Raw genomic sequence first — 16,056 nt, 5'->3', positions numbered from 1 at the left:
AAGACAGAAAGACCTATTGCAATAGCTTCACAATCTACTTAGAAATTAAATCTCTCCGTACATAGGAGGTACAAGAAAAAGAAACTCTAATTAAACCGATACAGTAACTACTACCGCATCTTTGGTAGGACACAATATCACTCCTTCAAATTACCAAGAAAAAAAGATATAAGTAGGGGTCATTTTTTGATTAGAGGATGGTAAAGCTACTAAAGGCACAAGTTGATCACTTGATTATGAACTATGTAATTGAGAAAAAGAGACATTTGATAAGGGTTAAAAAGAAAGCACCCCATGGTTTTGTTACGGGCCTGTCACTGAGCGTCTCAATCATGAACAAGAAGACTTGCAACCAAGTGAAAAGTGTCTAAACTTCAACATTTTTTGTAGAACAGGAGGCACCTAAAGTGAAAAACACGAAATGCATCTTGGTCTAACTGCGTAGTCTATTGATTAAGTCAGCCACTAAATGCCCGTGGTCTGTGGGTACCTGTCATTAAAATGCACCCACGAAAAGAATGACAAATTTGATGGCCTTCTGTCAGCAAATCGTTTATGAATACCCGATTACGGTTACTTTACTTCTTTAAAAAATTTGCTTGTTAAATTGTTTGCTAGCATTGTATTTTTTTATGAAAATCCTAATATATACATTAAGGTTAAAAAAGAGTCTAAGATTCCACACAGCAATATTTCACTGGTGACCCAGTACACTAGCAATTTTAATTATGTACAATCAACAATTTTCTGAACACTAAAACTTAACTATACGTGCTTTCCTCGAAGCAAATGTCCTTATAATGTTTTCATAAAATAGCTTCGAACCGTAGTCATGTTCTATATGGATTATAATCAACTTTATCAACAACTGCTTGACCGTCTTGTTTCTAAGATAGTTTTTCAATTAAACTTAATTTCCTGAAGCCTCTTTTCAAACAGTTCGTGGTAACGAACTGTAGTAAGGAGCGACCCGGCTCAATAGTAACCGAAACTCTAAAAAATGGAATTTTGATACCAATAGTTACATTAAAAAAATCGCATTTTAATGCTGATTTTAAATATATAACTTTCATCAAGATTAGTCTTACCTATCAAAAGTTACGAGCAAGACAAAATTTGCCTCATTTTAGAAAATAGGGGGAAACATCCCCTAAAAGTCATACAATCTTAACGAAAATCACACGATCCGATTCAGCGTATCAGAGAACCTTATTGTAGAAGTTTCAAGCTCCTATCTACAAAAATGTAGAATTTTGCATTTTTTGCCAGAAGACAAATCACGGATGCGTGTTTATTTGTTTTTTTCTTCAGGGCTGATCGTATCGACCCATTGGTCCTAGAATGTCGCGAGAGGGCTCATTCTAACGGAAATTAAAAGTTCTAGTGCCCTTTTTAAGTGACAAAAAAAATTGGAAGGCACCTAGGTCCCCTCCCACCCTCATTTTTTCCCCAAAGTCACCGGATCAAAATTCTGAGATAGCCATTTTATTCACCATAGTCGAAAAAACCTAATAACTATGTCTTTGGGGACGACTTACTCCCCCGCAGTCCCCGTGGGGAGGGTTGCAAGTTACAAACTTTGACCTGTGTTTACATATAGTAATGGTTACTGGGAAGTGTACGGACCTTTTCATGGGATTTTTTTTTGGTTTGGGAGGGAGAGTTGAGGTGGGGGGGGGGGTTACGTGGGAGGATTTTCCATGGAAAAACTTCTCATGGGGAAAGAGACTTTCAATGAAGGGGGCGCAGAATTTTTTAGCATTATTTAAAAAAAAAAACAATGAAAAAATAAATATGAAAAGTTTTTTTCTACTGAAAGTGAGGAGCAGCATTAAAACTTAAAACGAGCAGAAATTATTGCGCATATGAGGGGTTTACCTCCTCGTAATACCTCGCTCTTTACGCTAAAGTATTTTTAGTAATTTCAACTATTTATTCTACGGCCTTTGTGATTCAAGGGTCTTTATTAAGGAATTGGGACAGAATTTAAGCTTTGGTGTAAAGAGCGAGGTATCGACGAGGGGTGAACTCCCTCATATACGCAATAAAAACATACGAATATAGAAGTTCGTTACGTAAGTTAATTCGTAAATTACGTCTATTTTTTACTAATGAAAATGTTCATAAAAAAATTAAAAGTTCTAGTTGCCTTTTTAAGTAATGAAAAAATTGGACGGCAACTAGGCTTCCTCCCTCTCTTCTTTTTTCTCAAAATCTTCCGATTAAAACTATGAGAAAGCCATTTAGCCAAAAAAAAATAATATACAAATGTCGTTTTAATTATTTATATGCGGAGAACCAAGATCAAAATATGCATTATTTTAAAAACGTCCAGAAATTAAATAAAAAAACAAGTTTTTTTAAATGAAAGTAAGGAGCGACATTAAAAATTAAAACGAACAGAAATTACTCCGTATAAGAAAGGGGCTTTTCCTCCTCAACGCCCCGCTCTTTACACTAAAGTTTTTTACTGTATTAAGAAGTAGAGTTAAGAGAAAGAGTCAAACTTTAGTGTAAAGAGCGGGGCGTCGAGGAGGAAAAGCCCCTTTCATATACGGAGTAATTTCTGTTCGTTTTAAGTTTTAATGTCGCTCCTTACTTTCATTCAAAAAAACTTGTTTTTTTTTTTATTTAATATTAGAAAGAACTGATACAGGCATAGTTAAATACATATTCAAGACAACCGTTAGAGCAGTCCAGAGCTGGAAAATCAGGGTTCAAATTTTATTTGAAAAGATCAAAAAGTTCCTTACAAGCCGGTACCCCCTAAAAACCATCGCTCAGGACAGGCTACACCCCTTATCCCCCCTAGATCCGTCTCTGAGTCTGAGAGCTGAAGTAATACAGAACCTGAGAGTGAAAACGATCTGTCAGATGAATCGGAGAAAGAAGAGACCAGTACAGCAATGATCATTTTCCAGAAACAGTTTGCATATTGATCAGCTCCTATGACGCTTGACGAACAGAATAAAAAGAACGCAGAAAAGAATACTTTCTTTCAAATCGTCTGCGTTACAGCAGCCATACCCTCAACTTAGTGGCTACTAAAGGTACTAAACATGCCTTAATATTTATTGATTAAAAAAAACTTATCCGCAAAGAAATTTTTCAAAGGAAAGTAAAAAGCTACAATAAACCAAAAACGAACTGAAATAAAGCCAAATAATATTCCAAGCATAAAACGACTATAAATCACAATCAATAAATAAACAAAACCCAAAACGAACACAAATTACAATAAACAACCATGTCAAACTTAAAACGGGCTGGAAGTATCGCAATGAGGAGAAGGCCTGCCGCCTTCTGTGCCTTCTAAAGATCAGAACGTAATTTCAACTTTACGGAAGACAACTTTTAGTTCCGGCTACGTGTTCTTATTTCTCATAACATATAAAATCACCATAATAGCTAAATAGAACAACTGTAAATAACAACTGTCCCCGGACGCAGCCTCTAAGGAACAAAACACTTTTTTTGTTTCACTTACATTGTGGTAATAATAGTGCGAGGGGGAAGGGTAATCCAACTTTCCCCTGGGCAGTGAAAACCCTAGCTATGCCTCTAATGTTAGTCCTACTCTTCTTTCTGATAGTTTCTACTCGTTTTCAGTTTGACAGGTTTATTTATTGTAATTTTTGTTCGCTTTAGCGAGGGAGGGGTAGTTATCCGACATTGTCCTCAAGCACTGAAAGCACTACTACCCCTTTGCCGTTAGCCCTACTCCTCTTTCTGGTAGTTTCTACTCGTTTTCAGTTTGACAGGGTAGAATTTACTGTAATCTATGTTCGTTTTAGGTTTCTTTTTTTTTTACTAATTCATTAAATTTTTACATACCCCTCAGCTTTCCCTGTAACTTTCAACTGAATATACTATTCACTAACTGAGATATTACATCTAGGTCCCTTTGACAACCTGGATCCTCTTAATTCTTACGATCTAGTTCAAGAGTAGTATCAGTAGTAGTAGCCTTGAAAATTTCAACTTAATACTCTCGGCAGTTTCTGGGATATTTCTGATACATTCTTTTGACAACATTCATGCAAATAGTATGTTTTGATTTAGTGTTACATCCCCATCAAATTTCACTGACAGTTTCAACTAAATATCTTATTCTATTCCTGAGATATCCCGCCTATACTATTTTGACAACCTGGATGCGCTTAAACTATTTTGTTTTAGTTCAAAAACAATAGTAATAGAAGTACCAAAAGAAGTAGTAGTGTTGATAGCCCTGAAAGTTTTAACTGGAATATTACTGATTCACCCTTTTGGCAACATGCATGCAATTAGTGTGATCTGATTCACTTCAAGATCCCCCTCAACATTCATAGAAAGTTTCTTTTTAATAGGCCTACTCATAGCCTTAGTATAGTAGAAGTAATAGCAACAGTAGTAAAAGTAAAAAAAGTATCAGTATGCACGTACTGCCTTTTGGCTAGTTCAAAATCTCCCTCTACATTCCTTGAAGAATTTCAAATTAATTCACTAAGCGGCTACCGAGATATTGTTAATACACCCTTTGGACAACCTGCATGCACAAGGTGTGTTTTGATTTAGTTCAACATTGCCATCAGCATTCCCTGAATGTTTTACCTTAATAATCTTAGCCTTGGTAGTAGTAGTGGTCACAGTAGTACAGTGGTCACAGTAGCAGTATTCACAATGATACCATTCGTTTAGTTCAACATCCCCCTCAACATGGCCTAATAGTTTTACCTTTTGTTCTTTGTCTTCAATATTTCCTGAAGGATTGACTCTTATGACCTTATCCTTAGTAATAGTAGTAGCAGCAATGTAAATATAAGTATTTTGCACATGGTGCCTTTTGGTTAGTTCAAAACCCCCCTCTCCTAGAAGTGCCCTAAAAGTTTCAACTTAATACTCTAGGCCGTTCCTTAGAAGTTGCTGATACGCTCTTCTCATAATCTGTATGCATGCAGTTTGTTTTGATTTAGTTCAACATCTCGCTAAATATTCTTTTAGTTTTAACCTTAATACCCTTGGCCTTAGCAGGAGCAGTAGAAATGTACAACCTTTTGATTAGTTCAACATCAGCATGCCCTGAAAGAGTCAGCTTAATACTCTAAGAAGTTCATTATATACTGTTGATCCAACCTTTTGGCAACCTAGTTATACATGGTGTATTTTGATTTATTTCAACATCTTCCATGAAAATTTCATCTTAATATCCTTAGCTTTGGTAGTAATAGCAGTAGAAGTAGTGGTAAGCATATAGTGACTTTGGTTTACTTCAATATACCCCTCAATATTCTCATAAAGTTTCAACTTAATACTCTAACCTGTTCATGAGATATTATCGATATGCTCTTTTAACGACCTGCATAAAAAATTGTGATTTCGTTCAACATCCCCTGATAGTCTCACCATAAAACCCTTAGCCTCAGTAGTAGTATGCAACCAAGTGCCATTCAATTAGTTAAACATCTCCCTCAATATGCCCAAAAATTTCAACTTAAAACCCTATACCGTTCCTGGGATATTGCTGATATGCCCTTTTGACAGCCTTCCTGCAAATAGTTGTTTTTATTTAGTACAACATTCCCTCAATTTTCACCTTAATATGCTTAGCCTTAGAAGAAGTAGCAGTAGTAGAAATAGTAATAGCAGAAACGATAGTAGAAGTAGTAGTAGCAGTAGTAATGGTATCAGTAAAGGTAATACCAGCAGTATGTACATAGTGCCTTTTGGTTAGTTCAACATTCTGCAACATTAGCAGTAGTTGTACTACTAGCAGCAGCAGATATAGTACCTTTTAATTAAATCAACATCCACCCCAACATGTCTTTAACGTTTCAACTCAATACTCTAAGCCATTTGGTTAGTTCAACATCCTGTGCTAGATGTCCTGAAAGGTCCAACTAAATCCCCTAAGCCACTCCTGTGATATTGCCGATAAACTCTTTTGACAACCTGGAAGCATATAGTATGTCTTGATGTAATTCAACATCACCCTCAAAACCCCTGAAAGTTTCACTTTAATAACCTTAGTCTTAGTAATAGTAGCACCAGTAACAGAAGTAGTACTATTAATAATAGTCGTATGCACATAGTGCCTTTTGTTATTTCGACATCCCCCTCAATATACACTGAAAGTGTCAATTAAATACTTCAAAGCTGATTCTGATACTTTGCTCATACGCCATTTTCAAAAACTGCATTCACGTAGTGTGCTTTGATTTAGCTCAATATTCTCAACGTTACCTGAAAATTTCACCTTAATACTCTTAAACTTAGTAGAAGTAGCAATACGTACACGTAGTATTAGAAGTAGTAGTAGCAGCATCAATTTACACACCGAGCATTTTGGTCAGTTTGAGCCCTCAACATGCCCAGAAGTCTCAACTTGATGCTCTAAGCCAGTCCTGAGATATTGCTGATAAGCCCTTTTGACAACTTGCAGGCACACAGTGCGTTTCGATTTAATCTGAAGTTCCTAAGAGATTAACTTCAATGCCCATTACCTCAGTATTAGTAGTAGTCGTAGCAGTAGTTTACTCTGCGCATATTCCTTTTTGATGACCTATATGCACATAGGGTGTTCTCATTTAGCTCAACACCCCCTCAACATCCCCTGATAATTTCAGCTTAATACTCTTAGCCTTAGTAATAATGTAGCAGTAGTAGTAGGAGTAGTATAATAATAGTAGCTGTTCCTGAGGTATTGCTAGTGTGCCCTCTTGACAACCTGCATGCACATGGCATGTTTTGACTTGGTTCAACTTCCCCCCAACGCTCGCAGAAATTGTCACCTTCATATTTCGAATATGAAATATGAGAATCGATATGAGAGTCTGAACTCATATTTAAATTCGACTCTTTGCTGTTAATGGGATAAAGCTTCTGCATTATTTTTAGGTTATTTTCATATTGATTTATATACTCTAGAGATAGATTTTTAGCTAAGGTGAATTTGAGAAACCCTTTTCAATTCCTAGTATAGGTCTTTTCTCTAGAAATTTCTATCAGCGCCATCTTTTTTCACATATTAATTAGGTCGCCATCTACATCGCCAATATCATATGGCACCATTTTTGTTGCTCTTCATATAACACTGGTCGATAGTTGCTAAGTACTTATTTTCCAACAAATATAATCAATTCTGATGCTGTTACGATCTAAACGACTACATCTGACTAGTTTTTAGCAAGAAAGACATTTCATTTAGCCATCAAGTAGTGAATATAATTGGAAATTCCAAAATTTAATGGCAATCACGCTGCGATAGAGGTGGCGAGAGAAAGGTAAGCAGAAGGGGGGTGAGTGAGTTGGTAGCAAGAGCCGTGGTACCCGCCGGGCGTGCCCCTTAAATTGCGGGGACAAGGTAACCAACCCTCAACACTTCCCTTACTTTTCTATTCATTGTTGCCAGAGCATCGCGGCGAAGTGATTCGGACATCTTTTTGGCCCACCTTCCTTAATTGCGGGGTAAGGGTTCAATAGCCAGACGAAATTTCGAGCTCAAAACACTCGGCGCTTCTACTTGATTTGCAACTAAACAAATGAACCAACCACCATGTTCTGTTTGCAGTCAAAATGTAACGAAAAGCAGCGGCGGTGCAAAATGCACGAAATGCCATAAGTGGTGCCATCTGACGTGCGGAAAGACAAAATACTCACGTGAACTAGCAAGCATCTTTGTTTGCCCTAGCTGCAAGCCTGCGAATACAAGCTCACCTGCATCGGGAGTCAAAACCCGATCGAACCCAGAAGTAGCCCCTAGTCCAAATCTACCGCCGAAAAACAACTCAACTCCGATCAGCACAAACAACGATATGCCAACAACATTCAGAGGCAAAAACAACATCTCGGATCAGAGCTTGGGACAGGGAAAGGCCACCTTATCTGAAGCGGTCGAGCTCAGCGCTGCAAATGAACTATGCAGCTACTGTCATCTACAGACAGAAAATTCCACGGCCATCAAATGCTTTTTCTGTGGTGAATACGAGCACGCGGGTTGTAGACAATTAAACGCCGATCTATTCCTAACAATTAAGAGCCTAGATCCTGATTCACGTCTTTTCAAATACGAATGCGAGAGCTGCAACAAAAGAAACGTATCGTTCCTGCAGCTAAAACTGAGGGAAGCGTTCCAGTTAAATGCACCCAGTCCTTCGCTCCCAGCTCCTGTTCCAACGGAAAGCACCATCCAAAGCTATGATACTACTGTTGATGTGATACTGAAGGCTGATAAGGAAAAACAACTTAGAGAAGGAAAACGGACAAATGTTGCGATCTTTGGTCTCCCGGAGTCAGAAGACACCTCTGACAAAGACTTGGTGATTAACCTAACTACAGAGAATGATTTGGGAGCTCACCTGCAGGACGACGACATTCGTGAGGTCGTACGCGTGGGAAGTCAAATAAATGGCAGTAAGCCACGCGTCTTAGTAGTCAAACTGAAGGACTCAATCGACACAATCAAGAAGCGACAGAAGATTCTCAGCGCAGCCCCAAATCTAAGAAAATCGACCAACGAACTTGTAAAAAACCAGGTCTACATAAACCCTGATCGAACACCAATGCAAAGGGCACAACTGGCACAACAGCGTCGAGCAAAGTCGAGCCAAGGTCAGCAAGCACAGCAACACTCTAATGTTACTGGAAGCACCAATTCCAGGTCCAACGGGAACCAGAGAATGAGACAACAAGCGAGACCATCAAATGGTCCCAGCCAACGACAGCCCCAAAATTGACGAGAAAAAGGCCCAAGCCATACAAATGAATCCGAAAAAAAAATAAAATGCCTCTATTTCAACGCTGACTCTCTCTTAAACAAAATGGAGGAAGCAAAGCAGGTTATCAAACTGGAAAATCCGGATATTGTGGCAATAGTAGAAGTTAAACCAAAAAACTACAGATACTTACCTACCGTCACAGAGCTCAGTATCGAAGATTATTATCTGTATGAACAAAATCTGGAAGAGAATACAGGTAGAGGGATAGTCTGCTATTGTCGAAAAGGCATCAGCGTGCATCCAATATCGAGGTCAACCGACACGATTGAGCCCAAAGAAAGTCTGTGGATCTGCATTAAGTCTAAAACGACCAGCGACACTGTTCTTGGGATCTGTTATCGTAGCCCCAACAACACTGACACATCCGACGAAGCTCTGTTCTCGCAAATAGCAGCATTCGCTAAGAACACCAACCAAAAGCTTGCTATTATAGGAGATTTCAATCTCCCTAAGATAGACTGGAATAGGCGATACACCACGGAATCTACCGCAAGCTTGACGAGTAAATTCCTGGACGTTATTAACGAACACTTTTTAGAGCAGCTAATATCTGAGCCAACAAGGATGCGGGGATCTGACACACCAAGTATCCTCGACTTGTTACTAGTAAGCGATGGAGACTTGGTATCAGATATTAAACAGTTGTCACCAATCGGTAAATCGGATCACTCGGTAATTGTGTTTAGCTTGGAAACGGAGGTTTTGAGGACACGTGTGGCACTGAAACGTAACCACTACAAGGGAGATTACGTTGCTATGAGAAGAGAGCTTTCGGATGTCAACTGGACTGAAGAATTTAGTGGGTTGGAGTCGTTAGACACCATTTACACAAGGTTCACTAAGATTGTAGCCTCAATGGAAGAACAATATATTCCTATGCACAATAAATACACCCGTGTTGCATTACCTAAAGCCAATATTGAACTGATTAAAGCAAAACAAAAAGCATGGAGAGACTACAAAAGTAATCGACTAAGTAACGACCGAGAGAAAACATTCAAGAGGCTCCGCAACAGGGTTCGAAAAGCAACAAGAAGAGAAGGAAAGCTTAGAGAACGTAAATTAGCTTTCTCCTTGAAAGAAAACCCAAAAATTTTCTGGAAATACGTTAACAGCAAAAGGAAAAACAAAGGTGGAGTCTCATCTCTTTACGATCCCGTGAAACAAAAGCTGGTACACGACCCCATGGACAAGGCAAATTTTCTCAACAGCCAGTTCTCTTCTGTTTTTACTCAGGAACCTGAGAACGAAGACCACTTTAGCCGCGAGGAACCAATTCAGGGTATAAGCGAATTGATAAGACCGATAGAGATCAAACATAGCGATGTTCTAAAAAAACTCAGAGAACTTAACCCAAGCAAGTCCACAGGCCCAGACAATCTACATCCAAAACTGCTCAAAGAACTTGCAACGGTAATAACAGAGCCACTAGTCTACATTTACAGAAAGTCTCTTGAACTCGGTGAGCTTCCCACTATTTGGAAAAAAGCTATTGTCGTCCCAATATACAAAGGTGGGAAACGAGAAGACCCATCAAACTACAGACCGATAAGCCTCACTTGTATTACGTGTAAAGTACTTGAGTCTCTCATTGCAGACCACACCCTAGAACACTTAAAACGAGAAAAAATACTTACCGAAAAGCAGTTTGGTTTTCTTAAGGAACGATCTGCAGAGATCCAACTGCTTTGTGCCACAGATGATTGGAAGAAAAACATCGACAAGGGGTTCCAGATTGATCTCATATACTTGGATCTCAAGAAAGCCTTTGACAAAGTTCCCCATAAGCGTCTCGTCAAGAAGCTCAGGAAATACGGTCTCTCATCATCCGGGTCCTCATTCAGTCTTCTTCAATGGATTACGGACTTCTTAACTGACAGAAAGCAAGTTGTGTGCGTAGAAGGTTGTCTCAGCAATGTCGAAGAAGAAGTTCTTAGCGGAGTACCCCAGGGGTCAATTCTCGGCCCCCTTCTGTTTAATCTCTACATCAACGACCTAGTTGAGGGCATCAAATCTGACATCCTTCTCTACGCGGACGACACAAAGCTCTATCGCGTCATCTCGTCATGTGAAGACATTCACCACCTGCAGGCGGATCTCCAACGAATCGATGACTGGATGAGGAAGTGGATCATGGAAATCAATACCCAGAAAAGTCATATCCTCACTCTGGATCCACAAAACTTTTCGTCCTCATACTTTCTTGGTTCCGCTGCACTCACTCTTAGTAGAGAAGAAAGAGACCTAGGCATCTTAGTGGATTCTGAACTGAACTTCAGTAGCCACTATGAAGCTGTCGTCAAGAAGGCTTCCAAAGTTGCTGGTATGATCAGAAGAAACTTCTCGTGCGAGGACGACAAAATGTTTGCTACGCTCTATAAGTCCCTTGTCCGCCCGATTCTTGAGTATGGACATTGTTCTACAAGACCATACTACAACAAGGACATAGATGCTCTCGAAAATGTTCAGAGGAGGATAACTAAATTCTCTCCCAGGTTACGCTTCCTTCCCTACGAAGAGCGGCTTAGAAAGCTTGAAATCCCAACCCTCGCATATAGATTCCATCGCGGTGATCTTATTGAAATGTACAAGCTCTGCAATGGAGCCTATGATAACGTACCAGCCCAGAGAATCGTGCAGTTCAATAAAAATCATCTCCGAGGACATCAGTACAAAGTGAGTATGGAACGTTTTTACAAGGACATGGGCCGATGGACTTTCGGCAACCGAGTTGTTCAGCATTGGAACAACTTACCAGAAAGAGTAATCTGCTCCACAAACCTACGGACATTCAAGAAGGAAGTTGATGAATATTATTCAAGTGACATTTTCTCCTTATGCAAATTTAGAAGAAATGCAAATTAAGATTTTGTTTTGTAGAGGCTTAACGGCCTGCCATCAAATTTGCGAATATATTTATTTATCTCTATCCTTAGTAGGTATAAACTCAGTATTAATTGTAGCCATAGTAATAGTAGTAAACAGTAGTAGTAGTTTTTGCCTCCTGTTTCAATATGCCCTTTAAGCTTTCAAAATAACACTCTAAATTGTTCTTGATATATTGTTGATATGCCGTTTTAATCATCTGCATGCAAAATGTGTGACTTTATTTTTTTCAGCATCCTCTGAAAGTTTTCACCATTGAGAGCTCACACCCTTAGACATAGTAGTAGCAGTAGTATAGTTGGACACAGCGCCTTTTGGTTGGTTCAACCCTTCAACATACCCAAAAGTTTCAACTTGATACTCTAAGTCATTCCTGAGACATTGCTGATAAAATCCTTTTGACAAATTGCAGGCACAAAGTGCATTTCGATTTCATACCACACTCCCTAAAAGTTTCACTTTAATGCCCGTTGCCTCAGTATTAGTAGTAGTCGAAGAAGTAGTTGTACTATGCAAAAAGTCCCTTTTGACAACATATACGTAGATAGGCTGTTCTTCAACATTCCCTGAAATTTTCACCTCACTACCCTTAGCCTTAACAGTAGTGTAGTAGTAGTAATAGGACTAGCAACAGCAGTGATAATAGCAGTACTCTAAGCTGTTCCTGAGATATGGCTAATACACCCTCTTGACAACCTGCAATCACATAGTATGTTTTGATTTAGTTCAACTTCTTCCCAACGTCCCCTGAAATTATTACCTTAATATCCTTTTTCTTAGTAGTTTTATCAATCGTAGTCATAGTAATAGTACTAGAAGTTGCAGCAATAATATTAGAAGTAGTAGTAGCACTAGTAGTAGCAGAAGTAGTAACGCGTACACAAAGCCTTTTAGTTAGTTCAAGATTCCCCTTTACACGCTCAAAAGTTTCAACTTAATACTCTAAGCTGTTCCTGAGATATTGCATATACGTCCATTTAACAACCTGCCTGCATACAGCGAGTTCTGATTTAGTTCAAAATTCTCTGGAATTTTCACGTTAATACCCTTAGCCTTAGTAGTAGTGTGGCTGTAGTATTAATAGTACTCGATTGTAGATGAAGCAGTGATGGAAATAGTAGTAGCATGCAGACAGTGCCTCCCCTCTAACATGCCATGAAAGTTTCAAAATAATAAATTAAACTGTAACTTGTGTATCTGATAAGCCCTTTTAACAACCTGCATGCATATAGTGTTTTTTATTTAGTTCAATATTCTCTGAAATTTCTCGTTATTATCCTTAGCCTTAGCAGTAGTTTGACTGTAGTACTAATAGTAGTAGATCGTAAATATATCAGTGGTAGTATCACCCAGTAGTACTACTTAGTAGTGGTACTTAGTAGTGCTACTAGTACTTAGTAGCACGTAGAAGCCTTAGTAATACTTGTAGCATACAAACAGTGCCTTTTGAAAAGTTCAAAATCCCCCTCAACATGTCCAAAAGGTTCAACTTAATACTCTATCCATTCCTAAGATGTCGCTGAAGAGGCCTTTTGACAAACTGTATGCATATAGTGAGTTTTGATTTAGTTCAACATTCCCTCAAAGTTTAACTTTAATACCCTTAGCTTCAGTATTAGTAGTAGTTGTTGTAGCAGTAGTAGTAGAATGCACATAATGGCTTTTGGTTATTTCAACATGCCCCTCAACATTTCCTTTAAGTTTCAACATTTCCTTTAAGTTTAAGTATTTCAACATATACCATGTTTTGATTTATTCCAACTTCCCACTGAAAATTCCCTGAAAGTTTCACCTTAATAACCTTATCCTTAGTAGTTGTAGCAGCCGTAGCCACAGAAGTAGTAGTGGCAGTGATACTAGTAACAGTAGTAGTAATAGTCGAGGTAGCAGTAATAGTGGTAGCAGCATGCACATATTGCTGTATGGTGAGTTGTTCATACCCCTTTTCATGCCCTGAAAGTTTTGCCTTAACAAACTTATCCTTAGCAGTTGTAGTCACATCAATAGTAGTAGTAGTAATAAAGGCAGTAGTAGTGGTAGAAACATCCTTGAAAGCTTTAACTAATAACCTTGGCCTTTTCAGATGTCCAGGATCAAACATTGCCCCCTACCTTCCTCCAAGGGATCATGTTCTACAAACAGAGCCCTTGTTCCAAGGGCCACATTATGCCCAGAGGCATAGTTATTGGACATTTCAACTATGATATGATACAGATTTATTGCCTGCCAAGACTGTATAAATACAGTAGGGGCAGAGTACAACTAAAAGAAAAAAAAGGTAGCAAAATACAGTTTAACACAAAAATAAACAACAGATTAAATAACTCAAAATTCAACTATTAAATAAGAAAAGAAAAAAAAGAAAAGGGCAGCAAAATATAGTTTAATTCAAATATATACAACAAATTTAATACACATACCATTCAACTATTAAACATTATTTCTAATTTAAAACATACTCTGAAGAGTCACCCAAGGGTGATCTAAAGTCTGGAACTTATTTTGAAAATTAATTACTCTAATAGGGACAGCAACATCTGGACCTATCAGACCAAATCTTTTAATCAAATACTGGTTACCGGTCCACGGTGGTACCCCAAGAAAATACTTAGCATACTTAAAATAAATCCTTCGCAGCTTTTTCTTATCTTTCTGAGTGAAACATTTTCACATTATACAAAATGTGTTAAAACAAATAGATTATATGACCTGGTTAGAATATGATGATCTGGTTAGATTTTATTAAGATTCTGGTTAGAATCTTGTCTTATTTGGAACAAGCCTTCCATATTCACAACGAACTTTCCTAAGGGTATCATCAATAGCAAGTTCACGAGTAACCTTGAGCGATGTACCAATTTGGACTCCAAGGTAAGTAATAGCTTGAACTGGTTTCACCTTAGTACCTTCCAGAATGACAGATACATCATCGGTTGGCACATTATAGCTAAAAAAAAAACAGCAGTTCCGTTTTCGTTGGGTTAAACTAATGGCGGATACGAGAATATTCATCCGTTAAACCACTAAAACAACTTTTTATTCCTTGTAGAGCCCTACTAATATTTAAAGTATCTTCTACATAGCTAATGAGCGACACATCAATCCCATAAAGGATGCATGTTGTTGGGGCTTTGTATTGTGCGTCAATAACAGAGTTATAGAACAAATCTGACGAGTTCACAGCCCCTTGCCTTATACCCTTCTTTACTGGTATATCAGACTCAACTAGTACATCACAATTTACATTTGGGCGCTTTATTCTAACTCGAAGTGAACTATACATTGAGTCAAAGGGCTTTATAACACATGCTTGGACTCCTCTTTGTGCTGCCGAAAGCAGAATCTGCTCATGAATGGATGAATAGAAAGCACGAGCGGGATCGTGTCCTACTAGGACAAAAGAATCATTATTGCTTTCTGCGTTCACCAATATAGAAACTAATGAATAGAGCGCATGATCACAACCCAGAGATGTCTGGAACCCAAACTGGTGTGGGGGGACCAAACACTTACTTCTTACTTCATTATAGACAACAAGCTCAAATAGCTTACGTAGTGTAGTTGACACAGTTATATGCCTGTTGAACAAATAGCAATCTCAAAAATTTGGTCGGATATCTTTGAGGGGAAGGCAACAAAAGGGGGCATTGAAGGCAGGGTTGCCGACTTACACACCTTTCGCTTGAAATTCAATCTTGTTTATCTCGAAAGGGATGCACAAGAGTAGGCCTAAAAATCACTCTTTTTGGGTGACAGTTTTCATTTGCTTGAAACGTCAGTAGTTGACAACTTTTCAGAAGTACATTCCACCAAAGGATAGGGATGCCAGCTTGCACACTTTTTGTGTGAAATGCACTATTTTTACCTCAGGGGGAATGCGAGCACGGCGGGAGCTCAAAATTTGGTACTTGTTAATATCACGGAACAAATTCGAGAATTACGCTTAAATTATATCTCAGAAAAACCGGTTTCATAGCTACAAAAACAAGTGATGGATGATACAATACATTGGACTTAGATAGAATGCATTGGACTTGTATAATTTGGGCTATATATTTGCACACTGGATGGGGGGGGGGGGGTAGGTTAGGTTATTTTGCCCCCTCAATGTGTAAATATATAGCCCAAATGATATTATTACATGAACTAAATGTTATATGAAGGTTATATTTCATTAGTAACCAAACTTCATTTCTTGGGTGTGTTCCGTATTAATAACAAGTGCCCAAAATTTTTTTTACTGGCACTCTTTTCAAGCAAAAATCACTCTTTGTTAGTCTTGATTTGCACTCTTTTCAGACGTCGGGAATTGGCAACCCTGATGGGAGGGGGGCTGTTTGTCCTTCAATCTATTTTGACTCTTAAAAAGTGCATTAGAACTTCATATTTCCAGTCGAATAAGTCCCCTCCAAAG

At 38.5% G+C, this 16,056-nt stretch overlaps 1 protein-coding gene across 1 annotated transcript in view; it reads right to left on the bottom strand.

Annotated features, from left to right (window-relative positions):
- Positions 1 to 16,056, bottom strand: part of LOC136030105 (serine hydroxymethyltransferase, mitochondrial-like) — an 81,992-nt gene that overhangs the window by 48,662 nt on the left and 17,274 nt on the right. The window lies entirely within an intron of this gene.

The sequence above is a fragment of the Artemia franciscana genome, chromosome 1 (assembly GCF_032884065.1).
Source record: "Artemia franciscana chromosome 1, ASM3288406v1, whole genome shotgun sequence".
In the NCBI taxonomy this organism is placed as follows: Eukaryota; Metazoa; Arthropoda; class Branchiopoda; order Anostraca; family Artemiidae; genus Artemia; species Artemia franciscana.
Note: the sequence above shows the minus strand (reverse complement) of the source record. Positions and strands in the feature narration are given on the sequence as shown.